Source organism: Ursus americanus, chromosome 10 (assembly GCF_024610735.1).
Source record: "Ursus americanus isolate L20-20 chromosome 10, mUrsAme1.1.p, whole genome shotgun sequence".
Lineage (NCBI taxonomy): Eukaryota > Metazoa > Chordata > Mammalia > Carnivora > Ursidae > Ursus > Ursus americanus.
In genome coordinates, this window is record NC_142136.1 from 31,910,030 (window position 1) to 31,932,255 (window position 22,226).

A 22,226-nucleotide genomic window follows, 5' to 3' on the forward strand; every position below is an offset into this window, starting at 1 on the left:
AGGTTTGGAAGTGTGAGGTGAGACAGGTATAGAAGAGTCAATGGGTCAGGAAATGTCCTAAGGTGGGGCGCCTGGGTGGCACAGTGGTTAAGCGTCTGCCTTCGGCTCAGGGCGTGATCCCGGCGTTATGGGATCGAGCCCCACATCAGGCTCCTCCGCTATGAGCTTGCTTCTTCCTCTCCCACTCCCCCTGCTTGTGTTCCCTCTCTCGCTGGCTGTCTCTCTCTAATAAATAAATAAATCTTTAAAAAAAAAGAAAGGAAATGTCCTAAGGTAACTGGGCAGCGCTTATATCCCAAATGAGTATTTGGGGGCTCCTATTTCTTGGGAAAATATTCTCAGATTATTAAAAAATGTATTTGAAAAAATGTGTTGGATTAAATAATTTGGGAAACCCTTGTATACCATGTTGGCTCTCTTCTAGAGTCGATGAAGAGGTTACCAGCTGCTACAGCATCCTCCTCAAGGAACGATGCTTAACATTGTATAACCAGGTTTTTCCAACTGTTTGAGAGCACAGAACTCTTAGTGTAGCACCACCTATTAGCACCCTCCAGAACACTGTTCCATGGACTTCGGTTGGGAAAATCACTGCCACAACTATGGTACCACCAAAGGTGCTCACCAGTACCCAAGAGAAGCTCTTGAAGTCACCCCTATCCATCTACAAGGGGCAACTTCTGAACTAGATGCAAAACTTAACTCTCTAGGTAAACAATTAGGAAAGAGCTCACGAGTTTTTTTCTGAAGCGCCTCATTCATGAACCATAATGGGGTTATAAGAAACCTTCATAAGAGGGGCGCCTGGGTGGCTCAGTCGTTAAGCATCTGCCTTCGGCTCAGGGCGTGATCCCAGGGTCCTGGGATCGAGCCCCATATCGAGCCCCACATCGGGCCCCACATCGGGCTCCTCTGCTGGGAGCCTGCTTCTTCTTCTCCCACTCCCCCTGCTTGTCTCTCTCTCACTGGCTGTCTCTGTGTCAAATAAATAAAAATCTTAAAAAAAAAAAAAAAGAAAGAAAGAAAAAGAAACCTTCATAACAATTCAGTCCCATGGGAAGAACAATGTGCTCAGATCCAGGAACTCAAACCTGACATGCACAGGCTGGGAGATCCTGGCAAGTCTTCCACACTCAGTATCTAAATGTCCACTAAGACATTTCCTTCCCCAGTTGTGGGTACAGAATACACAGTGATTAAGAGTACTTACCTGAAGTCCATTAACATAGGAGCCAATCTCAGCTTCATTTCCTACTACCCGGGTCACCTTGGAAACAGGTTAACTCCACGGATCTCGGTTTTCTTTTTTGAAAAACAGAGAAGATATCACCTACCTCACTGGCTATTGTGAGGATTAAATGAGATAAAACACATCAAGCACTTAGCACATTGATTTTTTACATGCGGACTGTAACAAGAGAATGCAGGCACTGATAGGGAGCACTTCTCTAAATTAAAAGTCCTATGAAATTGTAAAGATCAGTGTTGGTTCTTTATTAACGGTGTGGGAAAAGGAATTAAATTAAGAATGTTTTTAAAAGAAAACATTTGATACAGATAGATTTGGTTCTTGAAAGTACAAAGCGAACCCACTGCTCCTCACCAATTTTCTTCATCTGTTTTCTCCCTGCGATTCTGATGACAGTCTACATCAGAGGTTTAGCAAACTTGTGCTGCATTCTTGCAGAAAGAAATGGCTTTTCTGTTGGGGATAATAATAGTAACAAAATAATATTATTTTAGATTTGCGGTCTCACATTTCCTTTCCAAGCAGGTATTGCTCCTGATGGGAAAATAAAGGTTACTAAAGGGTTAACTGGTTTTAGTAAAAGGTCAACAACATGGCAAAATCATTCCACTCCCGGAGCAGCAGCAAAGCCTGTTTCTGACATATTTATAACTCCATGGTTAAGATGTTCGTTTAATGTGCTTTTTTATTCAAAGGTCTCTGACCATTTAAACTTTCCCCCCTTTAAGTTAGATGTGCTTTGCTAGCAATTCATGTCCTTTAAAGTACCTGCTTTACACTCACTCTAAGATCTGGCCCTAACAATTTTCAAAGTATGCTACCTTGACAAAATTTCAAGATAATTACAGCAATTGTTTTTTTTTAAACAAACAAACAAACATGTTTAAGTTAAAACTAAAGCCTCCCTTTAGATTTGAAATTTGAAAGAATTAAGTTTGCTTGCTTGCTGTAAGAAGATAATTCTTAGACTTTGTGATGCTAAGAATAAGAAATACACTTTGAATATAGCTTTAAATGTGCTTGAATATGTCTGCTGTGAACCTTGGAACCTGATCCAAGACTAGGTTCAGAAATAGGAGCTAAAAACCTGAAGTCCAGGGTTTATTGCCAAATCCATAGAGGACTGCCTATCTCCTTTCTAACTTTGATGCATCTAGATAAAATGGCATAATATTTCTTTGTAGCTTGATTACATGTTAGTAAATAAAAGTGATATTTATAAGTATTTGGGGGGTTAGATTCTATAAATATTTTCATTAGTAAGAAATACAGGTCCCAAATGTCGATGTGCACGAATGGACACAAGTCAATACACGTGCATGAAGAAGGATAGGATTACGTGTGGTGCGCGTCTAGATTTTCGCAGCAGACCCAGCCATATGTTTCTTGTCTAGGCGGCTGCCCAGTGAACTCATGCATGTGGATAACAGTTCTAGCGGCAAAAAGCCATATAAACAATGAGCATAACTCGTAATGAAACAAAGAAGCATGCGAATAGCAAATTGTATCATTATAGAACACTACTCAACCAAACTTTTTAATGGGTAATTTTGGTAAATGAATAAAGGAGATGTTAATATAGCCATCCCATTGAAAAATAAGTGATGGTGAAGGACCATGTACCATTTTGCACTGTAAGATGTGACAGTCACTTCCTCTCCCTGACTTCTGCCTATATGCTTATCTTCATTGTAGCCTTTCTGGGGTCAGCCAGGACAGTACCAAGCACAATGCCTAGAACACAGTGGTTAAGTTCTATGAAATATTTTATTCTGTCATTCAATAAGAAAGAACTGCTTCCAGTTTCAAAGAAATAAAGAACGGATTTAAATTCTTTGTCCTTTTGTGTAATAAATGGAATGTATACTTTCTGCTTAGGGTGGGGGTGGGATGAGTAGTGTAATAAAGCTATAGAATTTCATTCATATAGGAACATTTTTATATGTTAAAAGTAAGCCTTATGTTTCACCTGATGTTTTCTCCTGAGAAAATACAGTTGCCCTGCTTAATTCAATGAGGAAAATATTTAATAATTGATGAGGATTTGTGGAGTTGAAAATTGTAAACAAGGCAGTATTTCAATACAACAGCTCTAAAATAACTAAATAGACTTCCTCTGTTGTATTTATTTACCTTTTCTATAGCACCTATCATCTTAATACTTAGGCATAAAAGTTCCAGGCATAACGTGAGGATGAAAATATTATGATTCCATCTAATTTTTCTCTCTCAGTAGTTAAAATATAGATAGTGTTCAGCCATACATTTATTCCCCCATGTTACACTGCTTAGTTCCCAAGACTAAAGAATTCCTTACGTACAACAAATAGTCAGTGATTGGTGTGAAAGAAATATGAAGGTGTGACGCCATATTTTAGTTAAGCAATCAGTGTTTTATTTAAATACAAGTAATATACAAATGTGTCGATATAGTAGCAATAGCCAATGGCCATGTATTCAATGTTTTTTGCCGTGGTTTCGTTCTCATTTTCAAAGAAGCTCTCTATCCTCTGGTGATTTTACAACAACCAGTTGAGTCCGGAGACCCATTTTTAGCCGCTGGGTCTGCGGAAGGTATCAAGCCCTTGCATGCTAATGAACTACATAGACATGATTTATAGCATAACAATTGATGACAGATGGTACAAAATCCTTGTAATTGTTGTTTTGAAGATAAAATGATGGGGCACCTGGGTGGCTCAGTCGGTTAACCCACCAACTCTTGATTTTGGCTCAGGTTTGATCTCAGGGTCCTGAGATGGAGCCTTGCCTCAGGCTCCGTGCTCTGCGGGAGTCCGCTTCAGTTTCTCCCTCTCTGCCCTCCCTCCCCCTGCTCGTGCGTGTGCATGCTCTCCTCTCTCTCTCAAATAAATAAATAAATCGTAAAAAAAAAAAAAAATATGAAAGCACCAGGTGCCTCAGAGTCCTAATCTGTGCTATGGGAATTGTGTTCCTTTTTAAGTATTTATTGAGCGCCTACCTCATGACAGGGCTGCAGCCGCGAACACCAGAGAAAAATCCTCTGCACTTTGGAAATCCCAATCTCGTGGAGGTAGGCTGCGGAGGGATACATAGAAGTAAGCAATGACAATAAAGCAAGAAGCAAAATGTATAGTATATTCGATGGTGTTGAGTGGTGTACAGAGAAAGATAAAAGGAAAGGGGACCAGGAGTGCTTGTGGGGCTTGCAACTTAAAATAGTTTGACAAGGGCCACCCTGTGGAAGTAAAAACAATAGTAGAAGCTCATAGAATTCTTGCAAGAGTAAATAAACTGTATGCAAAATGCTTTGACCAGCACTGGTGTGGCACATAGTAAAGGGTTAATAAATGTCCGTTTAAAAACGAGGTAGTGATGTTTAGTGTTGTCTTGAGGAAGGTTTTTGTTCTGTTCCTTCATTTGCCATGGCCATTTTTAGCTGAAATTAAGAATGGAATTTGTATTTGAATTTTGTGTAAAAGGTTCAAAAAGGTTAATTTGTAAACTGGATAAAAATACAGAACTGGGAGACCTACGTCTTTGTGGATAAATTATCCACAATTTGTCCCTATCTTAAAAAGGGAGAAAGAGAGAAGGAGGAGGAAAAGAGGAAGAAGGGAAGGAAGGAAAGAAAAGTTCTTAATTAAGAGTCTATTTTTTTTAAGAATAAACTTGTTTTAAGTCATAGATATAGTTTAAATTATTTGAACTTTATATGTATTCTAACTTGAAAGATAGGTCAGTTAAAACAGATGTATCCCAAATCTAGGAAACTACTAATCTTTGCTAATTGAGTTAACTGGGAGCAAACATCTTAGTCAACTAATATGTAGAAATCTCATACATTCCTTTAGATGATTTTTCTTTACAAACAGCTCTACTATTCTTGTAGCTCTATTTTAATAGTAAACAAAAAATAAGTTATTTGTATTAAAGAAGCTAATAACAAAGCTAATATATAAGGAAAATAAATAATTATAGGGCACCTGCTATGTGTGGGTATGTGCTAGGCAATTTGGAAGTTGCTTTCATTTTTCCTTCAAAAAGTTGTGAGGACTTGTGTTTTGGGTGGTAACTGAGGCACTGGTGGGACACCTGAGAAGTGTTCGGACACAATTCTTGCCAAATCGCATAGTTTCACAGCCTTAGAGGGGAAGGTATGTATGACCTTGTTAGTTCTTCACATCCTTGTGAAGAAGGTACCGCCCCAGTTGTACAGGGAGGAAAACTGAAACCAAGAAAAATGAGGCGAGCTGTCAAGGGTCACTCCCTCAAGTGATGAGACCCAGAATCAGTTGAGGACTTTCGGTTCACAGGTGCAAGCTCTTACACTAATGACTCAGTAATATTTGAGTGTGAAATACAAATGCAGTTGGTATTTACCTTTCTCATTATGGCTTGTTTATTCAACTTTTAAAAATTAATGTTCATTTCTCGGTGTAAATCGATGGGGTAGAAAGATGAGCCGTAACCAGACTATGCAACTGGGTGAAGCAACGCTGGGATTCACATTCTGCCTTAGGTAAATCACACATGGATTAATCTGAAATCAACTACATATGGTTTGTGCACCTCAATGACTTTTTAAAACCACCACATTGTGTGGAAAAAAATACATGTAAAGAAACATCATCAAATCTTTTTTTTTTTTTTTTGGTAGTTGATGAATTGATGTTTTTACAATGACGGTGTCAATATCTTATAAGCCTAAACACCCTGCCAGCAAGAAGTCCGCAGAGAACCTCAGCAACATGACGGTTTGCATCTTACGACTATTAACATTCTGCACAATTATATTGTGAAACGGCAGACACCGTCAGCTGACTGCCCCACATTCCATCTGCAATCCCCTTCTCCTTGTCTACTCTCCTGTGATTGGTTTCCACGAAGGCATGTGACCCAATTCTGGCCAAGGAAATAGAAGCAGATGGTAACAGGTGAGGCTTCCAGAAAACTTTCTGAAAGGAATAGACTTGGCCTTTACCTTTAGCCTTTTTCCTTCTTCCTACTGGGAGGAAGGGGAGCAGGAAAACAAAATGAGCTTTGGGGGCTTGTGGCACCAGAGCAGCTGCACAGTCTTCAGCTGAAGCTGCCTCCCTTTGGGCTTCTTGTTTTGTTGAAGGAGGGGTTGGGACAAAAAAAAAATATGTATCTTCAGCAGCCATTAGTCAGGTTTTCTGCTGTTTGCAAAGGGAAGTAAAGCGATACTAAGTAAGTGGTGATCTTCTCCCTCCCCCTATATTTTCCTTTCATGTTCTTTTATTCCCAAGTTTCTAAGTTTTAATTTTTTTCTATTCTTTTCTATCAGTTCTCCAACTATTTTATCTTCAAATCTGATAGAAAGAATGATCTATTTACATGACTTCCACATTTATCAGAACTGTAAACACGCCAGTACTCCTGAATTTCCTACTTTTCAGACCCTTTTTTTCTCTTCTTTCCAGGACTTGAAATATGAGACAGCGTTTCCTATTTTCTTTCCCTTGCACCCCTTTCCCAAAATAACAGGTCGTTGAATTTTAGTCTGAATTTGTAATGTCTTTTGCAGCTGTTGCAACGTTCGTCTCCTGTAGGAGCCAGACCCTCATCTTCTCAGGCAAGCTGTGGCAAGAGCAGTTTCACTCAGCCCAAGCTTTCTACCCACCAACGTCACCCAGTCCTAGAGTTCAGTTTCTACTAATCAAAGAATTAAAATGCAAGCCATTTCTGTTTGCTAATTTAAAGTTTTTATTTTTATTTATTTTTTTATTTCGAAGCACCACCCAACTAACTGGAACACCACCCAGTTAGCCAGAACCCGGGGAAAATGGTATTCTCGTATATGATGTGGTCGTGGTTAAGCTGGTAGAATAATTTTGAAAAATAATCTGGCAGTATGTTTCTAGAACAGTAAAAACAAATTCATAATCTTTGTTTTGGTAACAACTTAGAGGAGACTAAAAAAATTTTTTTTTAAAGAAAGAAGCTAAGATAGTATTATCTAATAGAATTGCAAAAATTTGGAGAAAATTCTCATGTGGGGGGTAAGTTAAATAAATAATGGCACTTCACTACTAGGGAAAATAATGATTTTGACGACTTTATATCAAAATAAAAAATATTTATAAAAAATTGCAATAAAATGATGAACGCCAAGTCATAAAAAGACAGTAATTATCCCTGTAGGGATAGGAGAGGGATGTGACTGGGATGACCACAGGGGGGGCTTTGAGTATTGGAAATACTCAATTACTTAAGCTAGGAAGAGGCCACGGGAACATGCCTTAACATATATATGCTTTATATTACTTTACACACATGACATAGTTCATATTATTAAAAAATAAAAATATCTTTTGAAGAAACTTTTAACCTCCACAAAGTCTTTCTCCACAGTCTTCTTAATGTTTCCTAACAGATATAACTTTAACCAGAATATTGTAGTTGTACTTTATATTATAGTTATTCCTTACTTTTATCCAAGCTCATCTTCATATGCTTCTAGTACTGAGGCTAGTGTCTTGTATATAGCATGAAGGTGAAGTGGTATTCTGTAAACTATGTATACTTTAGCTGAATTAGATTATTTCCATGGGGGCATAATTTCTAATTATAAAAATAAAAAAGGCAAGGATAGCTGTAGTTCAAATCTGATAATGCCTCAATTTGTTATATTTAAAAAATGCAAATTATCTGTTTATTACATTATATCTCCAACATTTGCAATCTAAAAACTTGCAAAGTGCCATTTTAAAAAACGAATTTGCTATGAATTTTCCCTCTAGTTATGAAAAATTAAATTTTTATTTAATACAATCCTACTTAAAGAATGAAAAGTAGTATAATTGGTTCAATAATTTTTAAATGATTAAATATGATAGGGACAACGAAATTAGGTAAATATGCTCCAAATCTGATACATTTCTGTATGTAAAAACTTCTAATTTAAGAGAAAGTTCCTTGAGGAATGTTGCCAGAATCCATGTTCAAAAGGTGTTTATCAACACATTTCAGTTTTGCTTGTTGTTTCAATATCTGTACCCAAATGGAAACGCAGGTTTTCAGCTTGTGTTTTAACATATGTCACTCAAAGTTTGTATATCATTTTAATTGGCTCAACAAACATTTCACTAATCACCTACTATGTACAAAATAGTGTGAGGAGTAAAAGGAAGGCTAAAAAAATGGTTAAGATGCAGCTTCAGTTCTCAAATGGTTTACCTGTCTAGGGGAGCCAACAATATTTAATGAAAGCAGAAAGGTGTAAGTACCTTAAGAATAAGTGAGGGAATTAACACTTGCTGGATACCTACTGGGGCCAGTGTATCTCACACTGTGTATCCCATACAGGCCCAGGTAAGGACCCAATACATGTTAATCCTTCAAAGTACAGGAAATATCGTTTAAATGCGTGGAAAAAATGGAGAATCAGAAAGGCACTCTTTCTATTACATTAAAAGAAGCCCCAAGAAGAGAAAGATAATTTTGTGGTGAGAGGATGGGATATGTATCTCTGTGTGTGGGGTGTCATGGAATCGTTTTGGGAAGATTCCACAGCAATAATGGGGAGGGGGGAGGCGCGGTGAACCATCTACTAAAGGCAGCTAGAATGGACGGGGCATGACAAGGTGTCGGCCTGGGTTAGAAGTCTGAAATATATGAAAATCTCAGTGGGGCCCTTAAATGTCATGGTACTGTATTGACACTAATTTGTGTCACTTTGGCTTTTTAAATGTAGGTATGCTATAATTAAGACTTTGCTGGAGGTGAGGTGGAATGGATCTGAGGGAGGGTGGCCAGTGGTTCAGAGCTGCAGGATGGGGAGGGATGTGGTAATAGAGGCGCTGCAGGAGACTTGAATAGAAATGACTACGTAGGGGCTTGGAAAAGAAGAGATACGTCTAAGGGCGCAATAAAGATATTTAAGCTAGAAGGACCAAAAACTGTACTGATTGCAACAAAACAAAGTTATAAAATGTCATTTTCCTCTAATTTCCAGACAGCTCCTCACTCAAATCAAAACATGTTGTTTACTATGTAATCACATAATATCACCAGCTGTTTGCATTCCTAGTAAGGCTTTTTACATGCCTTTCTCAAACTCAAACAGGAAAATTCCCTTTGCTGAACATTATTGCCAAAATCCAACGCGTAAAAAAAAGTGGGCATTGAAACCTAACAATACACATTCACTTCTGACCCTAGGAAAAATCAAGTCTATAGTTTAAGATTTATTTAAAGCTTTGGAAATCACTTTTATTTTCACTTCGAATCAAGTCTAATCTTTCAACACAGCTTTTACTTCTGAAAATGGACTCAATGTTCCCCCATCCCCGCCGGAAATGATATTAGTGTTAAATCATCCATGCGATCTTTGACATCACTAATCCAAAGGCTTAAGAACTTTAAATAGACACAGATACTGAAGAGAGTCTTTACCTTAGAGAAATCGGGGTGTGGTACGGATAATACTCTTAATACCGTACAAGATTTTTCTATCATTGACACTAATTTTTCAGAGTATTACCACCGGTGAAGCATAAGCAAGAAGATGTGACAAAAAGTTTGCAGGTAGGTAACATTTTTACAATAACTTAAAATCTCTACTTGTAAGTTCTGCCTTATCATTTACATTGAATGAGATCTATTATTTGCATTGAGGGTGCTTGTGTATGTTCTTCTCTGGGACCAGATGTTAGGTAAAAGAATACCAAGTTTTAGAACTCAGAATAACAACCTCTAGCTGCCTTGTTCATCCATTCATCTTTTGGTATCTGAGATAATTACGAATAAGTAAAAGAAGTATATGAATTTAGGGAAATGAGTCATCTCTAACCCATGTTATCTTGGTTCTTTTTTTTAATTTTTTATTTTTAAAGATTGTATTTATTTGTTTGACAGAGACAGCCAGCGAGAGAGGGAACACAAGCAGGGGGAGTGGGAGAGGAAGAAGCAGGCTCCTAGTGGAGGAGCCTGATGTGGGGCTCGATCCCAGAACACCAGGATCACGCCCTGAGCTGAAGGCAGACACATAACAACTGTGCCACCCAGGCGCCCCTGTAATCTTGGTTTTAAACAGAATTGAAGTAACATAAAGGATGGGATTTGAAAGATACTTTCAACACTGAAATTTTATGATTCTGTAATTTCAAAACATTCTTTTATACGGTCAGAATTATACATTCCTGGTGAAATAATTTTGCCATGTTTACATTTTCTGACTTTTTATATCCCTGCATACACATGGAAGTGGAGGGTAAGGGACAAAATGTGAAGATATGCACATATTTTTGCTAGGCTATGTGTACTATTTTTCTACCTTTCCCCTTCTGTTCACACCTTGGTTTAATTTCTATACAGGGAATGAGTTATATGAACTGAATTGGAAATGTATGCCTGTACACAAATGCATGTACAGACACACACATAATTTACTCCAGTATCCTAACTCCCAATGATAACCACCTTCTTTATTCTTTGGTTTTGCTCTTCCCCTCCCATCCCCAGCGCATACAATGAAGTGATTCTGTTTTTTAAACCTGTATCTTTCTTTCTTTTCCCTTTCCTCTAGATGTGGGGAGTTGCCTTAATCCAACATTTCTATTCTTTCTTATCTGTCAACATTAAAAAAAAAAATCTGCAAGTATTTTTTTCCCTAATATTTGATGTACTCCCTTCTTTTAACCACATTACCCAGATTTTGGATTTTAACCTTGACCTTCCCCTAATTTCCTTATCTCTCTGGAATGGAGTATTGCACTTTTTCTATCTTTTGTCATTCTATTAACATGCCTGTGGCAGTTTCCAAAAGAAGGGAGTGCAGCTTGGAATGCTTTTCCACGTGCAGAAAAGCACTTGCTACAGAACATATTTATGGTCAGTCCGCCACTCAGCTCTGAGAAAGAGCCGTTAGTACAAGAACTGCCACGATGACATAATTTCTTACAGCATCCTTCACTCTTACGGTTAAACTCACTTCTTTCACTCCCTGCCGCACCTAGAGGGAAACTTCACAGTGTTTCTAGTAGAGGCAAGTTTTCCCTTTAAACACTGCATTTGTTGATATTCTACCATTTTTCAAACATGTCTCTTAATGTTTCATCCAGATGTAGTGCAGTGAAAGGGGCTGTTTACCCTGATCAGACCAGGGGGTGGGGTCCGGAGCTGCGTTCCCCTAATAGAGACCCCACCCTGCAACGGCCCCTCAGCCTCCAGGTCCCATTTTCCTTCGGGGTTCCGATTCCTGCCACACCCACGTCTTCAGATGTGGGAATCCCTCGCCTTCCTGCTCTCACAGCTTTCGTCTTCTAAGATGACTTTGCTTAAGGAGTGGCCCACAATTTTCAGACACTGTCACACTTATCCCATATGTTCTTCTTCGGAACCCTGAGAACAGGGCAGAGCCCTCTTCTCAATTCTGTTTTATGTCTAAGAGGCAGGCCCACTGACTCATCCTGTGACAATCAGAAGTGGGCTGTGGACTCATCGGCTGGACCACCTTTCCCATCATTCCTCACGTACAGATTGTGGCAGGTGGCAGAGACCGCACCAGGCGGTACGTTGCCTTTGTTTTCATTAATAACGCACATCGGGCCTTTAGAAATGTTTGGAAAAAGCCACACAAAATGTAGAACACGGCTTTTCCTGGCTAGAAGTCGTTCCTTTGCTCTCATTTCCTGTTTCTCGGCCTCTCCCTTGTTTCTCGGCCTCTCCCTTGTTTCTCTTCCCACCCCACTTCATGCCACATTACTGCAAATCTTGCTCTCCTAACATAAACTTCCCCTTCGCAGCCTTCCCACTGCCAGGGCGGTTTCCCGCGCGGGGCGGGCTCAGGGGCACCGCGCAGGGGTGTCGGCGGGCCCGGGAGCCCCAGCGCGCTCACCTAGGTTTGCAAGAAAAGTGGCGCTCGCATCTCCACCGCTGACCGCCGCGCCCGGCCAGCCCACCCCGCCCGTCCGCTTCCGCCCCGTCTCCTCCCCGCCCCCGCCGACCCTCCGGAGCGGCGCTGACCCCACGCCCTCCGAGCCGAGGCGGGAACGGGCGCCCCGCTGCTGCCCCCTCTCTCCCGCCCCAGAATCCCGCGGATCCGCTCCCCCGGGCGCGGGGGCGGGGCGGGAGGGGCCGCCAAGGAGAGCCGCCAGGACTCAGCTCCCGGCCGCCCGCTTCTCGTGCCTCCCTCCTGGGGCACAGGGCCGGGGGTTGGACTCCCCTACACCGCGGCCCCCACAACCCTCGGGGCCTCGGCAGGGGTCTGCAGCTCCAGCTTCCTTCCGCTCCTCCAAGTTCGCCTGCTTTCCCGAATAACTAACGCGGGCTGGCGCCCTTTCTGCCGGGTTTCCCAAGCGAGGCATGCGTCTCCCCCCGCCCCCATCCATCCCAAGGTGAAGCACCAGGAGGGAGGACGCCCCCGCTTCGCCCGCAACGTGCGCCGCTCCCGAACCCAAACAATGATCTCCCTTCCTTCCACGCCCAGCCCTCCGCCCGCCCCACCCCCGAGCGCACCCCAGCATCCAAGGCACGGCCCGCCCGGACTGCCCCTGCCCGGACCCCATTGTTGCCCGATCCGGGCGATGCCTAGCGCCCGGGGGCGGTCCCCGGGAGCCGCCGCGCCGCCGTGCCCGCAGCCTCGGCTGGCCGCTGGAGCCGGCTCCGCCCACACCTTTCCAAGTTAGCCGGCGGGCGAGCCTCGGGGACGGCTCGGGCGCCCGGCCCCCTCCCTGCACGCCCCCACCCGGGCCGGAGCGGGGAGGGGGCGGGGGGCCGAGCGGGCTCCGCGCTCGATTTGCCTCCGAATTCTTTTTCTAAGGCTGCCTTGCGCTCTCTGACACAAAAGAGGGGACTTTCTCGCGGCTCAGCGCGAGTCCTCGCCTGGCGAGTTGCAATCCGGGGGTTCCACCCGCCGCGAGGCCCCGCGGGCCCCCCTCGGCCGACGGCTCCCAAAGCTCCGTTGGCCATGTGTAGGTTATTTTGGGTGCCGCAGCAAGGTGGTGCAGGTGAAAGGGAAGCTCGGCCGAGGCCGGAGGCCGGGGGGCGGGGGCAGGGGTGGAGCGGGGTGGGGCGGGGTGGAGGCTCCGCGGACCCACCCCCCAGCCCGGCGGCCCGGACGGCGAGGCGAGGGCCGGGCAGTGGGTGTTGCCTTCTACCTCTGCGAGCGGGGAGGGGTTAGTTTCCCACAGGGGATTTCAACCATCACACTCTGAGCCCGCCTCCTAATCCTCGGGCGGAGCGGCTCGGGGGCCCCATTTTATGGCAATAAAGCGACTTAGCGCCTGCTGAGCGAGCCCCTCCCCGCCGCCGCCCCCGCCCTCGGCCCCACCCCGGGGCTCGCCCGCAGCGGCGGGGCTTTGTTTCTGGGGAGGAGGACCCGGAGCTCTTTTGTTTGGGGGTTTGGTGTTTTCACCCCACCTCACCTCACCCCACCCCACCCCACCCCCCGCGCCTCTCCGGTTTCCTGAGCTGCGGGCTGCAAGGGAGGAGAAGCGGCGTCTTGCAACCCCCTCGGCTGGGCCCCCGGGTAATTCGATGCGGGCCTGGCGAGGCTCCCCACGCTAGACCGGGGCTCGCGTCTCGGCAGCCTCCACCCACCGGCCCACCCTACATTTAGCGCATCATGTGATCCGGGTAAGTCATTTGCAAGTACAACAGTTCCCTGGGTTGCCCCCCATTCATTTCCTGAGAACTGCAGAGAGCAGCTGAGAGGCTCTGCCTGTGCGTGTGCGAGTGTGCGTGTGAGTGTGCGCGGGTGACGCCGTGTGTGTGCGAGAGTGAGTGTGTGCGCGCGCGTGTGTGTGCGAGAGAGAGAAAGGGAGAGAGAGGGGGACTCTGTGTGAGGGAAAGAAAACAATTTCTCCTGCTCTGCAGCTTCTGTTCAGGTCTGTGCCGATTCCGTTTCTTATCAAAATAAACAACCCCCTCCTTTTTTTTTTTTTTTTTTTGCCATCCCAAATCAGACCGTATTCTCTTAACATGTTTTATTTTCCTTCTGTCATCTGCTCAAGTTAAATCATTTTGGTTGGTCTGTGTTCTTAAAGGGGGAAAGTGTTGGGAAGCGGGAGGGGGCCGAGGGAGGGCGATGCTATTGCAAAGCAAGTAACGTCGGTCGGATATGTGGAGAAGAAAGAGGGAGGTTTCTCCCCCCCACCCCCATTTTTTTTTTTTTTAAACTTATCAAGTACCATGAATTGAGCAAATGTTTTTCTACCCCTAGTGGAATTGTTGGTTGCAGTGTTTGCCTGACAGTTGCCAAGGATGAGAAATAAAACACCAGGGCTGAATTGGGGGGGGGGGGGTTGTGGAAGTAGTTTGCCCCCAGGAATAGAGCGAGTTCGGTGAATAGCTACCGCACCGGGGCTGTGTGGGCTGTGGGTGTGCACTGGAGAGAGTGGAGGGGAAGGGGTTAAGGCGGAGATGACACTGCTGGCATGAATAGTGGTCCTGGTGCTACATTCATTATTGTCTCTGGTCGTAATGATGTGTAACTGTCACTTGCTACAGTGCCTGGTCCATGGAAGTAGCCAGGGGCTGGCCCGTGGCTGTTATTTTCAATTACGGGGGAGCCGGCCGGAGTTGACAAGGGGCAACTTTGCACGTCCACCCGAGCCGGGAAGCCCGCGGAGCCGGCCTGGGAGCCACTTCTCGCCTTAGAAGCTTGCTCCCAGGACTCGGACTTGACCTCCGCGACATTAGTTGGTGTTCGTGTTAGATGCTCCCCTACGGGGAGAATCAATCCTGCTTTTGTTGGGTAGAGAACTGCCTATTAGAACTTTGAAAACTTTTATCTTTGGGGACAAGGGTGGGGTGCACTCAACAGTTCTGTTACGAAGTGCATTTGAGGCAAACGCTTGGAAAAAGTACCAATTCCTTTGTTACATGCCCTGCAGCTTCCCAACCCCCTTCACCCTGCGCTTCGAGTTTTGCATACTTTAATAGTAATACCCTTAATTCAGCTGATAAAAACTGACTGTGTTGAGTTAAAGAGTATTAGTACAACGGAATGTGTGATCTGGATAAACAGTTTGTATGGTTAATATTGTCAGCTCTCTAATTTAACTGTACAGATGGCTTAAGTATCGTTCTGTATGGATTGTTTTAAGCAATTCCACTGGCTAATAGAATTCTCCGCCGAGCCCTCGGATAGTTTATTTTAAATCAGCTTTAGTATTCTGTGTTTCTCAGTAACACCGGGGAGGTGAGCAGGTCTATTTACATTTAGTGCATGTGCACCGTGGCTCCAGTAGACATCTGTCAATCACATAACGTCATTCTGCAAATCCACCTAGACGCCTCCAGGCCCCTTTCTTACTGGAGGATAGGGTTGTTTAGATAAGTAAATGCTTTGAAATAAATTGGGTGGCTTTTAACAGGATGCAGCTCGTGAGGGGAATAGGAGTGGTCACTTTTAAGAGTGGGTGTATTCCATCATCTAAGAAATGCTCTTTGGAATTGGCATTTAATAAAAACAGTGACACCCCCCTCCCCCCCCAGAATCTGGTTGTGCTGTTTGTAGACCTCATTCACATGTTGTTTACATTTTTTAAAACCACATAGAAATTGGTTGTGATAAAGGGGTATACTTCCAGGCTAGAAAATGTTTAACTGTGGAAGCTTAGTAGACATGGGGTGTTGAAGGACAAACATTTCAGTTGCATAAGTTGTAGCTCTTGCTGCAGCCTGGTCAATGTGAAGACTAGCTTGAGTCTGGTAAGCTTCTTTGGGTTGGGGAGAGAGCAATTAGAGCATAGAAGTATTGGCAGATGCTTGTAATGTATTTAGGAGAGAGGTTTGTTATTCTGCCTTGTAATCCGTAACTATTATGAAATACATGAAGGCTGGTAAAATTTGGAAGTTTTAATTTATGACTTAAAACTGTGTAACTGATATAGTTTTGTCAGTTTTGTCAGGTTTGTCGTTCTTGAGGGGTTTCCGTTTATTTTTGAGTTGCTTCCGTTATTTATTACTTAGTAATGCATATTTAAAAGAAACTTCGTCAGATGAACTTTATTTTGGAATGCTTTTGTCTTACTATTTATTGAATGAAAATTGTTGTGCCAATGAGCCCTTAATATTTTTTTTCTCCAGAAAGTTCTTTTTCAGTAACCGAATGTCATTTGGGAGAAAACTGGTCCTGCTGTAGCATTTGAGACCTTGACCTTAGCAACTCTTGGCTGGTGGTTGTTTACTACAGCTGCAGTCTATGTGTGTACAGAAAGGGAAGGGACTGCGAACACTAGTGTGCTTGCTCTCCCCAGGCCGAGGGAAAAACAAATCAGGATGCTTGACGTTCATTCATTCCGAAGAGTGTGCACCAGGCATATAATAGCAATAGTGTTCTGGTCATTTAAAAATATGTATGCTCCTTGGGGATTACTTCCCCACCTCCTGTGAAAAGTAAACAAGCACTTTAACAGACGGAGTGAGTTTTAAATGTTATATCATGAAGCAGGCTGTTATCTGCTTCATGAAATAATTTGGTCTTCAACATAGGTGGGGTTTTTTTTGTTTTTGTTTTTTGGTTTTTTGTTTTTTTTTTTCTCTTCTGCAAGGAGGACACAAGGGCTTAGGCCTTTAGACCTACACTAAGGACATTTTGAACTTGAGCCAGTGTTGGTTAATCTCGAGTATTGAGTAACCTTACCAGTGAGGTGATATTGTTAAATAGTTGAACATATAAAGGCCCTGGACGTTTTTACCATTGTTATGAAATGGAAAGTCTGGAATTTCATATTTATGTGAATTTCATTAGTACAGTCACATTAAATTGGGGGTGCTAAACAGTTTTCTTTATATTGTAAGAGAAACAATCTTCTTAGAGTGTTAACTTCCTAAATGCAACTGTTGATGATTTGCGGATTAATGCAACATAGTTGTATTCCACAATACTAGAGGCACAAACTCATTTGAAGTCATTCTTCTTTTGGATAAGGAAGTCTCCCCACTTGTGCTTCCATGTTGATTAATGAACAAGAGCTAAAAAACCCCACACTGCTTTATTTAAAATCGACACCCATGATTATCTTTTTCTTTGTAGAGAACAACTTTCATTTTTATAAATAATTCCTAAAATAGGTCGCAGTTGCTTACCTTTATCATGTACATTTTGAAAATACCGTATGCCAGTAGAGTGGAAATATCTGCCTTTTTGCCCAGTGTCTGTTCATTTTCTGTTTTAAATTTTATAGTTATTTATTTTTCAGCCTACAAATTACGCACAGCTTTCAATCTTAAGTATGTACAAAATGTAAGGGGAAAAATATTAAAATTAAATCACTGGCAACACCCTATAAACCACAGCCTTAACTCATCCACCACAACCACAGCTCCCAAAATCAAAATGCAAGTAAACAGATGGGCCTTGCCCTGTGCCCAGGAGGTCAACAGCCTTAGGCTCTGTGAGATCTGCTGTGTCTCTAGATCCCAGACCCGTCCAGAGAGCTGTCTGACTTCAACAGGCCAGAATTCATTCTCAGGGCCTAGACCAGCCACACCCCATCTGATGTCAGCTTTTGAGTTCTTGTGGTAGAGAACACAAGCTGTGGATTAAATGGTTGCTTTCTCCATATATTCTCAGTAATTATGTTACAAAAGGATTTTTCGGTTTTGGGTGTTTATTGTCATAAAAGTGGCTACTTGAGTAGTCCTGTTGCTCCATAAAAATTTGTTTTGGTCTGGCAGTGGATTACAGGATATTCACCCAAAGAATTCTCTGGTATGGTCTTTCTTCCTGTCTTTTTTTCAACTTAAAGTCCTGCTTCTCCTTCGTTGCTAATTTCATGGTATATCTTTTTGAATATTAGCATAATTGGACTGGTCCAAACAGTATCGCTTTTTAGGTACAGATGGTGTAGCGGAAAGACCTTGCTGCTGCTCTGGTGAATGGGAACGTGCTTTGGGATAGTTTTCCCAGTCCCATCAGAGGTAATAGAAGCTGCCCCTGTTACAACTGACTGGCCTAGAGAGCCAGGAATTGTGTTCCCAGTGCTACATTCCCCATGCTTAAGGGTTTTCAGAATAATTCCTGGCATGATGTATATGTGTAATTATATATATATGTGTGTGTGTGTGTATGTATGTGTGTGTATATGTATGTATGCGTGTGTGTACTTGCTATTTTATGTACATGTGTGTGTATACATATATAGTATTTATATTTATAAATGTTTTTATATTCTCTATGTTGGTATATATACCTCCCCCACCCCCAGTGCCACATACATTAAGACCAAGAATTATGGTAGAAAGCCCCCTCCCCCACTTGTATAAAAAAGAGGGAAAACACACAAAGTTTGTTTTTTCAAAGCCTATGTTTAGTAATATTATTCTCACTTGGTTTTAAGTTCAGCAAGCAAACTTACAACATGAAAGCAACCCTGCCCCAAAGAAAACAAACCAACAAAGCTAAATGACAACCAAGGTGAATGATTATAAAAAATGAAATAAATAATGCTAAAGAAAACGTTTATTCATTTCACCATCAGGTATCTGCTAAGACTATAGATCCTGCTATCTGGACTGATTTAAGTAGCAGAGATATTACAGTTTGAATCCAGGGCTCTTGCTTACTGACTCTGGATGACCTTGGTCACATTTCTTAACCTCTCCGAGTCTGGAAAATGGGAAAAATAATATGCATTTTACAGGGTTGTGGTGAGGGTGAAAGGAGATAGTGTGGGTACAAATCACTTTGTAAAGCTAGAAAGTACTAGTGTGGCAACTGATTTGACAGGCAAACCACTCCCTCTCCATCCCCCACATCCCTACAAGGGATGAACTTTCCAGCCTCTCAAAGTGAGCATATAAATTACACTTATGGAGAAGGAATTTCCGAGTGTGGGTAGAAAACTTCTGGCAGTCAAAGGTCATGAATTCCATTCCTGTCTCACCAGAGATTTGCTCTGTGACCTTGAGAAAGTCATTCTTAAAAAGTTTCTCTAGCTGGTATAAAAGTTACTATTAACATTTATATAATGCAGGTGAAGTATCTGAGCTTTTCTAAAGAGTGTACATGAAAATACGGTTCCCATGATCATTTTACAGAAAACAAAATAAAGATCAACAGTGATTATTTAGAGATTGTAAACCTCCAGGCTATTTCTTCAGTGAGTCAACTGAAACTTCTATCAACCGGTCATTAAAAATGCCCTTAATTTTTTTTTTTTTTTATAGAATCGTTACGTTTGTGCTGTTGTACTGTAATTTAGAACAGTCTATTGAACTGCAAATCCCTAGTTAAGCCAAGATTCTGTTGATTAAGCTATGTCTGATTTATGGCTTAAAGTGTCTTGGTTAGACCCAAAACACTGTAACACAATACGTGCACAGTAAAAAAAGGTAAATGATGGAGATATTACACCGATATTTGAAAATCTGTTGAACACATTTATAGTCACACCTTTTTCTGCCACACACATTTCTTGACGCACATACATTTGAGAAAAATTAAGAACAATATTAATTTAGATAATTTCTCTCCAGCTACATTTTCTTCAGTTAAGAAACAAAATATTTTTTCACACTCTGTGTAAACACTATTCTTGCAAGAGCAAAGAAATGCTCAAAGTAGCTCATCAGTATAACTCGTTTTAGACTCTTTCGTGTGGCACATACACCCTGCCTAACTCCTGTTCATGTTACAACTATTACTGTAAACATCACTTTCTGTGGGACTCTTTAATTACCATGGCTTGCTTTAAGAACATGCAGAGTTCCAGTCTGTCTTCTATGGCCCTATAGTACATGCTGTTCCGTCTCTTATAATTGCTTGTTGACTTGCCTTGTCGCCTCCCAGTACTAAGCCCCTCGAGATCAGGAAATGTATCTTCTTCATAGTTACTGTCCTGGCTTCTCACCCAGTGCCTACCATTGTGACTGATCATACAGTGCTAAAATATTTATGGAAAGAACAAATTAAGGAGTGCAGTCTCTGCCACTAACCCTTCAGTAGCTAAATGCCAGTATCATGGATATTTCCTACCTGAATCTTTTCATCTCTAGCTATGTATATTCAACGCTATTAGCCATGCCACAGTTCATGACATTTTCCTAAATTTTTCTTTTCTTTTGGTAAAATGAAGCTTTGTGGTGGAGTCAAACAGTGCTGGATTTGAAGCCTCAGACTACTCAGGTTTTGGCTGTCTAACGGGGCAAGTTAATTCTCCAAGTCTCCTTTTACTCACTGATAAGTAAAAACAAGAACAAATAATGTCAACGTTGTAGACCGTGTTTGAGGACTAAAACTGTGATGTCCATAAAGCATCTAGTATATGTACCTTGTACATAGTTAGTGCTCTATAAATATTAGTCTGCTCCAGGATATCGGTGCCTCTCTCTCTCTTTCTTTTTGGTAAGTTTTTAATTCCAGTTAGTTAACATAGCGTGTTATATTAGTTTCAGGTGTAAAATATAGTGATGCAACATTTCCGTACATCACCCGGCGCTCGTCATGATGCGTGCACTCCTTAATCCCATCACCTATTTCGTGCACCCCCCATCCACTTCCCTTCTGCTAACCATCAGTTTGTTCTCTATAATTAAGAGTCTGTTTCTTGATATGTCTCTCTTTTTTCCCTTTGCGCATTTGTTTTGTTTCTTAAATTCCACATATGAGTGAAATCATCTGGTATTTGTCCTTCTCTGACTTCCTTCAATTATACTCTGTAGCTCCATCCATGTTGTTGCAAGTGGCGAAATTTCATTCTTTTTTATGGCTGAGTAATATTCCATTTTATATATACAGCACATCTTTATTCATCTGTTGATGGACACTTGGGCTGTTTCTATATCTTGGCTCTTGTAAATAATGCTGCGGTAAACACCAGGGTGCATGTATCCCTTTGAATTAGTGTTCTTGTATTCTAGTGCTGCGACTGCTGGATTATAAGGTAGTTCTATTATAAGTGGCCATTTAAAATTGTTGTATCATAAAGTAATTCTGTTAAAAGCAGCCATTCAGAATGAAGGGTAGCAACAAAATAAAGTAGCTTTATTGTGCAGAAGTTAGGCACTGTGTTTTTCATGTGTTAGCTTATTATGCATGTACTCTTTAGTATACAGGTGTGTATAGTCGATTTTCAAATAATTTATACTTTGAATACTATATGTGGAGACCCCTAAAATATCTTTTTATACACTGGATCTTGACCTAGGAACATCCGTTCATGGATGACGTTTTTTCTTCTTTAAGCTATCATGTGATAGTGCTAACCCCCGGGAGGAGTTCCCTTCCCCCCATGACTTTGCTACTTTTGACAATAATTTTAAAAATTATTTGAAAATTGTGCTACTTTTGCCTTTCATCAACAAAATAAATGGAAAAAGGCAGAAAATGAAAGTGCTGCTTCCAGATATGAGGAATAGGGTTTATCATCTTGATACACAGTTGAAACGAGAAATCATTAGGTGTGTTGAAAAGTGGTGAATCTTTATTGGAGGTGCTTAATGGAGTTAATCTGATAAATGGTGAAAAATAAGATTATAGAATATACAGAATGCTATACATCTATTTTTAGTGACAGTGCTTAATAGAGTATATGTAACTATAGATTTTGTAATTTTTTTTTTTTTTGCCTCTGAGAGTGGGTCTCCTTTAAAACGTAAGTCTGGTCCCTCGACTTGCACTTATTTGAATTTTGTGTAAGTTTTCAGGAGTGCATTATATACTAAAAATATGAGATTACTCTAGTTAATATTCATTGAGGAACTAATTTTCACCAAATTAATGCCCTCATGGTCAATAGCCAATTAGCTTCAAAGTAAAGATTTAAATGCTGGAAAGCCTTTGTGTTATTCTTTCCTTCCTGTGTTACTCTTCTCTCCCTTCAGCATTAAGTATGATATTCCAGAGTTAATCTTATTGTAGAATAGAGCAAAAAATGGGAATATTATACAAATACTGTGTTTAGAGGCTGTTATTTTATTTGTAGGTTATATTGACATACCATACTTACTAGAATACATTTACTAGAATATTTATTTCAATACAGAAGCCAATTTTGTGATGGGTGATACATGTACTAAAACAAAT

The 22,226-nt window shown here is 41.7% G+C and overlaps 1 protein-coding gene and 1 long non-coding RNA gene across 7 annotated transcripts in view; one reads left to right on the forward strand and one right to left on the reverse strand.

Annotated features, from left to right (window-relative positions):
- Positions 1 to 1,200: 1,200 nt before the first annotated feature.
- Positions 1,201 to 12,643, reverse strand: LOC123801052 (uncharacterized). Its single transcript, XR_006782098.2, has 4 exons — positions 12,090 to 12,643; positions 4,230 to 4,306; positions 1,604 to 1,702; positions 1,201 to 1,302 (listed from the first exon to the last, which is right to left on the reverse strand). It is a non-coding gene; the product is annotated as an uncharacterized LOC123801052 (long non-coding RNA).
- Positions 12,644 to 13,305: 662 nt separating this feature from the next.
- KLF12 (KLF transcription factor 12) overlaps positions 13,306 to 22,226 on the forward strand; it is a 420,803-nt gene continuing 411,882 nt past the window's right edge. For 3 of the 6 annotated variants that reach the window (XM_087865095.1, XM_087865097.1, XM_045811080.2), the window contains exon 1: positions 13,306 to 13,828. The gene's annotated coding sequence lies outside the window, so the exon portion shown is untranslated. The other 3 variants (XM_045811084.2, XM_045811081.2, XM_087865092.1) reach the window with 2 other exon arrangements.